The sequence below is a fragment of the Archocentrus centrarchus genome, unplaced genomic scaffold (genome assembly GCF_007364275.1).
Source record: "Archocentrus centrarchus isolate MPI-CPG fArcCen1 unplaced genomic scaffold, fArcCen1 scaffold_38_ctg1, whole genome shotgun sequence".
Taxonomy (NCBI): domain Eukaryota; kingdom Metazoa; phylum Chordata; class Actinopteri; order Cichliformes; family Cichlidae; genus Archocentrus; species Archocentrus centrarchus.
In genome coordinates, this window is record NW_022060265.1 from 128,180 (window position 1) to 139,396 (window position 11,217).

Here is an 11,217-nt window from a genome sequence, read left to right on the forward strand (position 1 = left end):
ATCAACGTGGTAACATTTGTTTCTGCTTCTTTTACAGCGTGATTCATGAGTTAATAGTTTCATTCACCACAGACTGCATCAAAGTGCCTCCAGCACTGCTGTGAGGAATACGGCCTAAACTGTTTATATGCACGTCTGTCTACATTTGTTCATCTGTACAACATGCTGAAATTAGAAAGGTGGGGAGGGCGATCCAGCTCCCTCTGTTATTAGGATTAGGGCTTAATAACACTGTAGGTGTACTCTTCTCATTAGTTGTTGTTCCTCATTACTCGCTAATGAGTGCTGCTGTTGTTATTACTATAATCATTAGTATTAAGTGCTTAAGTGTCAGAGTGACAGCGAGCAGATTCAGTTACTCAGAGCCGTAGTGGTGAGATACAGTAACTGTTGGGGGTATTACTGCTGCCCTTCTTCCATCTGTACTCTGCATGAACATCATCACTTTTTTTTTCCTTACATAGATTTACTGTTATGGTGAACATCAAAATATTTAGCATTAGCTAAATGATGGGGGGGTATTTTATAACCTTTTTTTTAGTAACAATAGCAGCATCAGAAGGTTCAAAGGTCAAAGTGTTTATTTTACAGTCAAATGCGACGCCACACCCTGTCTCTACGGAGGAGTCCTGACATCCTTCAGAGGAAACTCATTTCTATCTGTCATCTTATTTGTGACCACAGGTGAAGGCACGTGGAGAGCAGGTGGAGTTTCCTCGCTGCAAGGAAAGTCATTGCTGCTCAGAGTGGGGGTGCGGTGGAGCAGTATCAGCTCTCCTTTTCATGTGTGGGATGACCAGGGCATACTCCAGCTACTATCCAGGTCACCTGAACAGTTTATTATAAATAAAAAGTTTTACTTTGAGCATACTCATATTCTGTTGTTGCAGCCGCAGCACAGACCCCTCTAAGACCTGACGAAGATCTACTTCTTCCTCCTCCTTTTGATCATCCAGTGTCTGGATTTTTCCATTCTTTGCATGCTCACTTTATCTTTCATTGTTTAGGCCAGGGGTCGGCAACCCGCGGCTCATTCAGGCTTAATCTGCGTCTCACGGAAGTAAATTATAAGTGTCCAATTGAAGTGCATTTTATTTTTGTCAATTCGGTTTTTGTAGTAGTTTTAAATTGGAACATTATTGTGATCTTGAGATGTTAAAACAAAATCATTTTATTTATCTATTTATTTATTTTCGTTTCTCAATATATGCATCACTCGGGTTAGCCGCTACCAGCTTCCGGTAGTATTTGCAGCTCTCACTGTTTTGTTTTCCGTGGAAACCGGGTTCAGATGGCTCTTTCCGGATTACAGGTTGCCGACCCCTGGTTTAGGCTGAGTGGGAGCAATGCCACTTGACCTTCATTGATTTGGTCAATAAGAAGCTCATTAAAGCTTGGAGGTGTGTTTGGGCTCAGCTTCCTGCTGCAGGTCTAAACTACAGGGTGCAGCTTGTCTCTAGAGAAGATTTGACTCAAGCTTCAGAGTAGCCCCCCCCACACCTACCAACACACACACACACACACCTCAGTTAAACCCGTGGCATTCAGGTTAAGAGGAGCCAGCAGTGCAAACTCACTGCAGAAACAGATGACCACATCACAGCCATTTGATGACATTCTCTTCCCATCTCCTGTTTCTTACTCATATAACACATACATTGCACAATTAAACTGTAGAGAGTTATTTTGGTTTATTTTAACGTCTTACTGCCTGACGAACACTGTAGTCTATATAGTCTATACGGGTAAGACACTAGCTAGCCAACAAGAAGGGACTACTAATCACAGTGGCAGACTAACCAGCCTGTGTGTGTGTGTGTGTAGCCTTTAGCCTTGTGCTGATGCATTACAACATTATAGTTTCTCTCTCTGTGTCTCACTACAGAGCAAAGCTCGACTATTTAAGCCTCTTTTCACCTCTTTTTGAGGTCAAATCACTTAAAGCTTGTCAGAGTTTGAACCTGTATTTTTGGTAAAGCTTTCAGTGTGACTCCCATTAATTTGATGAATTTGAGTTCCAGAGTTAAATCACTTCCACTGTGGATACATCATGTTCAGTATGAACCACATGCTGTGGAGTTAGACCTCATGTTCCCACTCAACTTGATACTTGTGTCTACACCCAGATAATGTTCCTGTCTTGAGACATTCAGATGACTTAATTAGCTCATCAGTATCAAGTGTTTGCATAGATAGTGGATTAACATCCTGCCAGAAATAAAAACTACTTTTTAGATCATTTTTTTGCTTCTAAGTTCAGATAAAACTGAAGTTCTTGTACTCGGCCCCACAAATCTTAGAAACATGGTGTCTAACCAGATACTTACTCTGGATGGCATTACTTTGACCTCCAGTAACACTGTGAGAAATCTTGGAGTCATTTTTGACCAGGATATGTCCTTCAATGCACATATTAAACAAATATGTAGGACTGCTTTTTTGCATTTGTGCAATATTTCTAAAATTAGAAACATCCTTTCTCAGAGTGATGCTGAAAAGCTCATTCATGCATTTATTACTTCTAGGGTGGACTATTGTAATTCATTATTATCAGGCTGTCCTAAAATCTCCCTGAAAAGCCTTCAGCTGATCCAAAATGCTGCAGCTAGAGTACTGACAGGGACTAGAAAGAGAGAGCAGATTTCTCCCATATTGGCTTCTCTTCATTGGCTCCCTGTTAAATCTAGAATAGAATTTAAAATCCTTCTCCTCACCTACAAGGTCTTGAATAATCAGGCCCCATCTTATCTCAAAGACCTCATAGTACCATATCACCCCAACAGAGCACTTCGCTCTCAGACTGCTGGCTTACTTGTGGTTCCTAGGATACTTAAGAGTAGAATGGGAGGCAGAGCCTTCAGCTTTCAGGCGCCTCTTCTGTGGAACCAGCTTCCAGCTTGGATTCAGGAGACAGACACCCTCTTTCTCCCCTCAGCCCCAACCAGTCACAGCAGATGACTGCCCTTCCCTGAGCCTGGTTCTGCTGGAGGTTTCTTCCTTATTTCCCACAAGAGCTTGCTTATAGGGTTTTCTCTGTAATTATCGTAGGGTCTTTACGTACAATATAAAGCACCTTGAGGTGATTATCTGTTGTGATTTGGTGCTATATAAATAAAATTGAATTGAACTGAACTGAAATTCTGCTTATCTAAGGCTGGGTGGTGGGGGCAGCAGCCTAACCAGAGAAACCCAGACCTCACTGTCCCCAGCCACCTCCAGCAGCTTAGCTGGAAGATGTTCCCAGGCCAGCCAATAGATATAATTTCTCCAGCATGTCCTTGGTCTGCCCTGGGGCCTCCTCCCACATCTTGGAATACTTTATCCAAAAGGTGCCCAGGAGGCATCCTGCCCATATGCATTAACCACCTCAACTGGCTCATTTTGATGTGGAGGATTAGCAGCTCTACTCTGGCCCCCCCTTGAGTTACTGCACTCTTAGCCCTATCTCTAAGGGAGAGGTCAGTCACCCTTTGGAGGAAGCTCATTTTCACTGCTTGTATCCACAATCTCATTCTTTCTGTTACTACCCAAAGCTTGTAGGTGGGCGTAGGGATGTTGATCGACTGATAAATCGTCAGCTTTGCTTTACACTCAGCTCTCTCTTTACCACGATTGATCAGTGGTACGTCCCCATCACTGCAGCTGCAGCCCCAATCCAGCTGTCAGTTTCCCGCTCTCCTTTCCCCTCACTCGTGAACAAGACCCCGAGATATTTAAACTCCTCCACTCGGGGCAAGACTTCATCCCTTTCTGGCTGAGGACCATGGCCTCACATTTATAGGTGCTAATTCTCATACCTGCTGTTTCACCACTTGCCTCCGTACCACTCCAGTATGAGCTGGAGGCCACCACCTGATAAAACCAACAGGCTCACATCATCCACAAAAAGCAGAGATGAGATTCTGAGGCCACCAAGGTTGAAGTCTTCTGCCACTTGGCTACACCTAGAAATTATGTCCATAACAAGAGCACCGCTGAGTGGCAGGCAGAAGAGGGGAGGGGCAGGGTCATGTCAAAGTGCTGTTCTAGTAAAGTCAGTGAAGATTTTGTGATGTTTGATGAGCCTAGCTTTAACAGTATGTACCTGTGGTGTGAATTTGAACATCCTAGGTCACGTTATGGAGTTATGGACAACAAAGTTTTTGTGGAACTTGACCTCTGACCTTTATATTAAGGTCAAGGACACTGACCTTCAAAGTCATCCTAGATATTTAGTAGATGCATCTATGATTAGGACTAACCCTAACCCTACTAAGAATTCACCCGCATACGCTTTTCAAATAGTTAGAAAATGTTGATCAGAACTTTGTAATTTGAGCGCTGCCGCCTGACCGCCAGTACCCGAGTCATCCACTCTTGTTCACTTGTACTCCACTGCACCATTGCGTGGTCTTCAGTGATATGGCCTCCGGTCTGGCAGATCAGTTCAAAGGCCTCATTGAATTCTCTAAAATAGTCCATCATCGATTCACAAAATGACTCTACTGACGATATTAGACAGGAACAAGCTGTGAGTGCGGCGCAGCCGGTGTGGACAGCAGCCAAAGCTGCCGGAGATAAATTCAACAAGAAGTGGAAGCATTGTTCCAAAAAAGGAAACCGTACACAGTAAACTGCAGAAAACGATGAAGGATTTTATTCTGAAGGTTAATTCTACATGTTCCTGGTGTGTTTTCATCTGTGCTGGCCTGTATGTTTGTGCATAACCTGGTGACTGGTGGCCGGCACTGCTGCCAACTTTTGTGTAAGAAAACTCGTCAGTTGCCTCAAAAGTTGGTAGAAGTTGCTTGGGAGCGAGGTCCGGGTGATGCCATAGCATACGAAGAAACACAGTACGAGCGCCATATGTACAAAAAACACAGCGACGGCGGAGTTTTCACATTTCAGGTGTTGTGCCAAAAACTGATTGCCAATTTTTTTAATGTATTATCTTTGTTATATCGGTAAATAGACTGTGGTGCACAGGATTTATGCAGGGCTTATATGTAAAATAAAGAAAATACTTGTTTTAGAAATGTCAAAGCCAAAAACTGACTGCAGCTTCTACCATGTGACAGAAATTTTCTTTATGACTCAAAATGAATTGATATCATTCATAAGAGATGATGTTTGAGATATGCTTGACAGATTATAGGTCAACAAGTCATTTACAGCAATATAAACACGAGCAAGAATTTTTTGTGCCAAAATCACTTTTTGGCACAGACCGGCTATTCAGATGACAAATTGCTCCACTGCCACTCTGTACAGTGTGGCGACATGTACATTTTACGTACATGCAGTGCAGTACACATTCACATTAAAATTCAAATCAGTTTATTACTCCCTATAAATTCTAATATAAAGGTATATCTGTTAATTACAGGGTGGACCCTGCATCTCACTCTGACAGCTGGGATAGACTCCAGCCCTCCCGCGACCCTGAAAAGGTTAAGTGGAAGAGACTGGATGAATGGATATTAGTGCAACAATAAAAAATTTGAATATAATAAAATATATGTTTTAATAATCCATTTGTTTTTACTCATCCTTTTCATTTTTCTCTGTACTGAGCTGCTGTAATGCACAAATTTCCCCGTTGTGGGATCATTAAAGTTTTATCTTATCTTATCTTAGATAGGAAAGAGCATATTTAATGCCGAGCTCTACAGATTTTTTCTGTTTTACCCAGCTGTGCGGCTTGTAGGGGCAGGTAACGGTGCTTCAGCAGCGACCGCCCGGCAGTATAGGGTTATAATCTGTATGCTGTGTGTGTTTCAGATGGTTCTCATGTTGTTAAACTACCACTGCAAACTGTCGGTCCGAGCCTCCCAGTGATTTGCATGCCTCCACTTTCTTGTTGTTGGGTTTTAAAAATGGCACGGTTGATTCTGGTGAAGGAGTCGCTCTCATGACTCAACTAGTGATGACTCTCCCTGGCCAATCGGTGGCGTGCTTTTCTTCCACGTCACATTTTCAGATTGCCTCGGATCGCTTGGAACCCTGTCTGACAGAGTACTAAAAAAGTACCTGGTACTTTTTAAATGAAAATGTCTACAAATCGCGCTGAGTAGGTACTAATGGAAATGCAGTATTACTGTATTTAGACCCCCAGGTCCATAAAAGTTAGGATGCTATATAAAATGTAAATAAAAACATAATGCAATGATTTGAAAATCTCAAAACTCAATATCAATATCAATTGATTCTATTGTGTATAAAATCAGTTTTATTCACAATAGAACATAAAAACATATGAAATGTTTAAACTGTGAAAATGTACTTTTTCAAGCAAAATATTAGCTCATATTTGAATTTGATGACAGGAACACATCTCAAAATAGCTGGGTTAGGTCCGTGTTTACCACCGTAGAATCTCCACTGGGATGGAGGAGGATATTAAGTAAACATATGATGCAATTTTAAAGATGTTCAAAATATTATATGATTAAAAATTGTCCTATAAGGCAATAGAGTAGTGGTCAAAAATAAACAGTAGATGGATCACCAAAAGTATAAAAAATGAAAAATGTTCTGTATGGACAAATTATAAAAGATAGAACAACAGCGAAAGAGAGGAAATGTAAAATCTATAAACTAAACTAATATGAGGATTTGCAAAAAGGAATATTATAATAAAAAAAATGTAAGAATAAAACATCAACTGACTAGAATGATAATGAAATGAAAATAGTAAAAAAGTTATTGAAGAAACTGAAAACCACCCATCTGCAATTTGTCTCTTCAAACAGTACATTTCCAAACAAGATGAAAATAGTTATACCTTTCTATAAAGCAGGTGCCTCTTTGCATCCTCAGTTCTCCAAGATACTGGAAAACCTCTTTACAGACAGATTAGATGACTACAAAAGTCTGGAAAATAGTCTGGAAAATCAAGAGGAGGAGGTGTGTGCCTAATGATTAATAACAACTGGTGTGACAGTAGGAATGTTGTCCCTCTGAAACAATCATGTTCACCTAACCTGGAGCTCCTAACCCTGAAATGCCGTCCCCACTACCTGCCCCGCGAGTTCACTTCGGTCATCTTCAGCGCCGTCTATATTCCACCTCAGGCGGACACAAACACTGCACTATCCGAGCTACATGAGGCGATTTCCACCTATCAGGCTAACCAGCGTGATGCGGCTCTCATCGTAGCCGGGGACTTTAACAGTGCAAACTTGAAAAAGCTGATACCGGAGTTTATTCAACACATCGACTGCCCCACCAGAGGAGAGAGGACCCTAGACCACTGCTATTCTCCATTCAAAGAGGGCTACAAAGCAAAGCCTCTTCCGCCTTTTGGGAAGTCTGACCACACCTCTGTCCTTCTCATGCCGAAATACAAACAACGGCTCAGGCAGGAACCCCCTGCTGTGAGAGAAGTGACACGGTGGTCTGATCAAACAGAGGCCGCTCTGCAGGGTGCGTTGGATTCAACCGACTGGGACATGTTTCGCAGCAGCGCGGGCGGAGACATCGAGGAGTTTACGGAAACTGTTGTGGGATTTATTGGGAAAGTTGTTGAAGACACTTCGCTTAGGAGGACCATCAGGACTTTTCCCAACCAGAAGCCGTGGGTGGATAAATCTGTCCGCGACGCCCTGAGGTCCCGCACCGTTGCCTACAACTCCGGCCTCGCCTCTGGGAACATGGAGGACCACAAGGTTGCATCATACAACGTCCGCAGAGCGGTGAAAGAGGCTAAACATCGCTACGGCCGCAGACTGGAACAGCAACTACAACAGTCTGACCCCAGGGGACTGTGGCAGGGACTACGCACCATCACGGACTACAAAGCACCACACACACACCCGGTGAGTGCCGACGCTTCTCTGGCTGATGAACTCAACATCTTCTTTGTGCGCTTTGAGTCGGGAAGCCGACAGCCCGCTGCGCTCCCGGCCGGAGGGGCGGAGACACTCACTGTGACGGAGCGCGACGTGAGGAGGGCGTTTAGACGTGTAAACACCAGGAAAGCGGCTGGACCAGACGGTATTAGCGGACGTGTCCTTAAGACCTGCGCTGACCAGCTGGCACCTGTGTTTACACTGATATTCAACCTCTCACTGAAACTGTGTGTGATTCCCACCTGCTTTAAAAAGTCCATCATAGTCCCTGTCCCAAAGAAACCACACCCCAGCAGCCCCAATGACTTCAGGCCCATAGCACTCACCTCTGTGGTGATGAAGTGTTTTGAGAGACTCATCAAGACATTCATCACCTCCTCACTGCCCACCACCCTCGACCCACTACAGTTTGCATACCGGCCAGACAGATCCACAGATGACGCCATATCCTTCCTTCTCCACAAGACCCTTTCACACATAGACACTGGTAAGGGGAACTATGTGAGAGTGCTGTTTGTAGATTACAGCTCAGCATTCAACACCATAGTTCCCTCCAGGCTGGTCTCTAAGCTGCTGGACCTGGGCCTGGGCCCATCCCTGTGCAGGTGGGTTCACAGCTTCCTGACCAGCAGACCACAGGTGGTACGAGTGGGTCACCTCACCTCATCCTCCCTCACCCTCAACACTGGATCCCCCCAAGGCTGTGTGCTCAGCCCTCTGCTGTACTCACTGTACACCCATGACTGCGAGGCCACGTCAGAGTCCAACGTCATCATCAAGTTTGCTGACGACACTGCTGTTGTGGGACTGATCTCTCACAATGAGGAGACAGCCTACAGGAGAGAAGTCTCCCGCCTGGAGAACTGGTGCCAGGAGAACCACCTCCTGCTCAACGTCAGCAAAACAAAGGAACTGATCGTGGACTTCAGCAGGAAGCAGCAGAGGGACTACCATCCACTTGTCATCAGTGGTGCTGAGGTGGAAAGAGTGGACACTTTCAAATACCTGGGAGTGACCATCTCACAGGACCTGTCCTGGACTCATCACATAAACATCACTGTGAAGAAGGCCAGACAGCGTCTCTACCTCCTCAGGCGGCTGAGAGACTTCAAGCTCCCACTCAAGGTGCTCAGGAACTTTTACACCTGCACCATCGAGAGCATCATGCGTGGGAGCATCACCACCTGGATGGGAAACTGCACCAAGCAGGACTTCATGGCCCTAAAAAGGGTGGTTCGTTCAGCTGAACGGACCATCAGAACCACCCTCCCCAACCTGCAGGACATTTACACCAAGCAGTGCAGGCTGAGGGCCATGAAGATCCTAAAACAGCCCAGCCACCCTGAACACTCTCTCTTCTCCCTGCTCCCATCAGGCCGGCGTTACCGCTGCCTGAGGGCTAAGACTGAAAGGTTGAAGAAGAGTTTTTACCCACAAGCCATCCGTCTGCTCAACTCTGAGCCCTAACTGGACCATTATTGCACAATGTAAATATTGTAATTTATAAAAGTGTGTATAGTGTATAGTATATAGAGTATAGTGTATAGTGTGAATTACTTTTTTTTATTTTTATTCTTCTTATTTACCGTATTTTCCGGACTATAGAGCGCACCATACTATAAGCCGCACCTACAAATTTTTTGGAAAAAACTGGAAACGTACATATATAAGCCGCACCGGGCTATAAGCCGCTGGTATCTCCGCCGCTCTCGGTTTTCCACAATTACTCGGCACTCAGCAGAGGGGGACAGACAACCCCAAATTTGAGTTATAACAAGTCAATTCACCATTGATTCGTTCACGCCGAGCTTACGTGCAGCGGCTCTATTTCCCTCCTGTAGTGCCAGGTCGATAGCCCTCAACTTAAAAGCGGCATCATAGGAAGTTCTTTTTGTGGTTTCCATGATGAGGGAGTTTGAAAAAAATCTCTTTTGTGCCTGCTGCTAGCACTTGTTGGCGCTTTCTTCTTTGATTTCCAACTTTGACGTCCCATGATTCATATCCTGCTAAAGAGCCCCCTGGTGGTTAAAGAAAAATCCACAGAAACGCCGCACCGGGCTATAAGCCGCATGGTTCAAAACGTGGGAAAAAAGTAGCGGCTTATAGTCCGAAAAATACGGTATATGTGTGTGTATATATGGTTGCAGGTACAAAATACATTTCACTGTGCATTGTACTGTGTATAACTGTGCATGTGACAAATAAACACTATCTTAATCTTAATCTTAATCTACATTGAGATTCTATGGACGAAAAAGTCTTATTGATAGACCTATAAAAACTTTTGAAACAACTGATTGCAACACACTATTCAACAAAGGTATGGTATCAGAGGGGTTGGACTGAATTGTGTGATTAGGTACTTAAACAGACAGCAGGTTGTAGAAATAGGTGAACACAGGGGTTGGTGCTAGGGCCAAAATTATTCAAATTAAATGTTAATTACATATGCAGCATCTCAATCAAACATACTGAAATTTAAACTATTTGCGGATGATAGAAATCTCATTTGTTCAGATGAGTGTTTACAGCAGATTTTAGTGGCAATCACAAAAGAAATTAATACATTGATACAGTAGTTTGATATGAACAAATTTTCATTAAATTTGAGCAACAAAACAAAACTAATCAAGTACAAGTAAAGATGGATAATGAATAGAAAAGGTGCATGATAACAAATTTCTGGGTGTGATATTAGATCATAAAATCTGTTGGGAGCCTCATAACTGTCAGAAAAGCAAAAGTAGCAAAGAATATGGAATGGAACTACTGAACAATATTTTATATTGTTCAGTAGTTCCAGTCCTGTATGGGACTCTGCCGCTTTCTCCCAACTTTTGTGTGGAGATGTGCGGGATCGATCGATCTATCGATCTATCTATCTATCTATCTATCTATCTATCTATCTATCTATCTATCTATCTATCTATCTATCTATCTAACCATTTTTCATGAAATGGTAAAAAGTCTCAGTTTAAACATTTGATATGTTTTCTATGTTCTACTGTGAATAAAATATGAGTTTATGGCACTTGCAAAGTGTCCCAACTTTTTGGAAGAGATTCCCGCTCGTTGTGCCAGCCTTATTCCAACAAACTGATGTACACCTGACTCAAACCCCATCAAGTCAGGTGTTAGAACTCATCGCTTGCCCAGGGTAATGTTACAGCTATCAACCAGACAGCAGTCAAGTTTCTGGGCTTCCTGTGATTTTTCTAACAAAACTGTCAGACGGTGTCTGCAGTGTCCAACAAACCTGACACATTGTGTAGATCTAACATTCCTGATGGCAGTTAAAGATGAGTCCATTTGGCTTTTGTTTGAATTAAACTGAACAATTTGATTGTTTGGACATTTACAAAGTGATTGCTTTTGTGTGTTATACTGT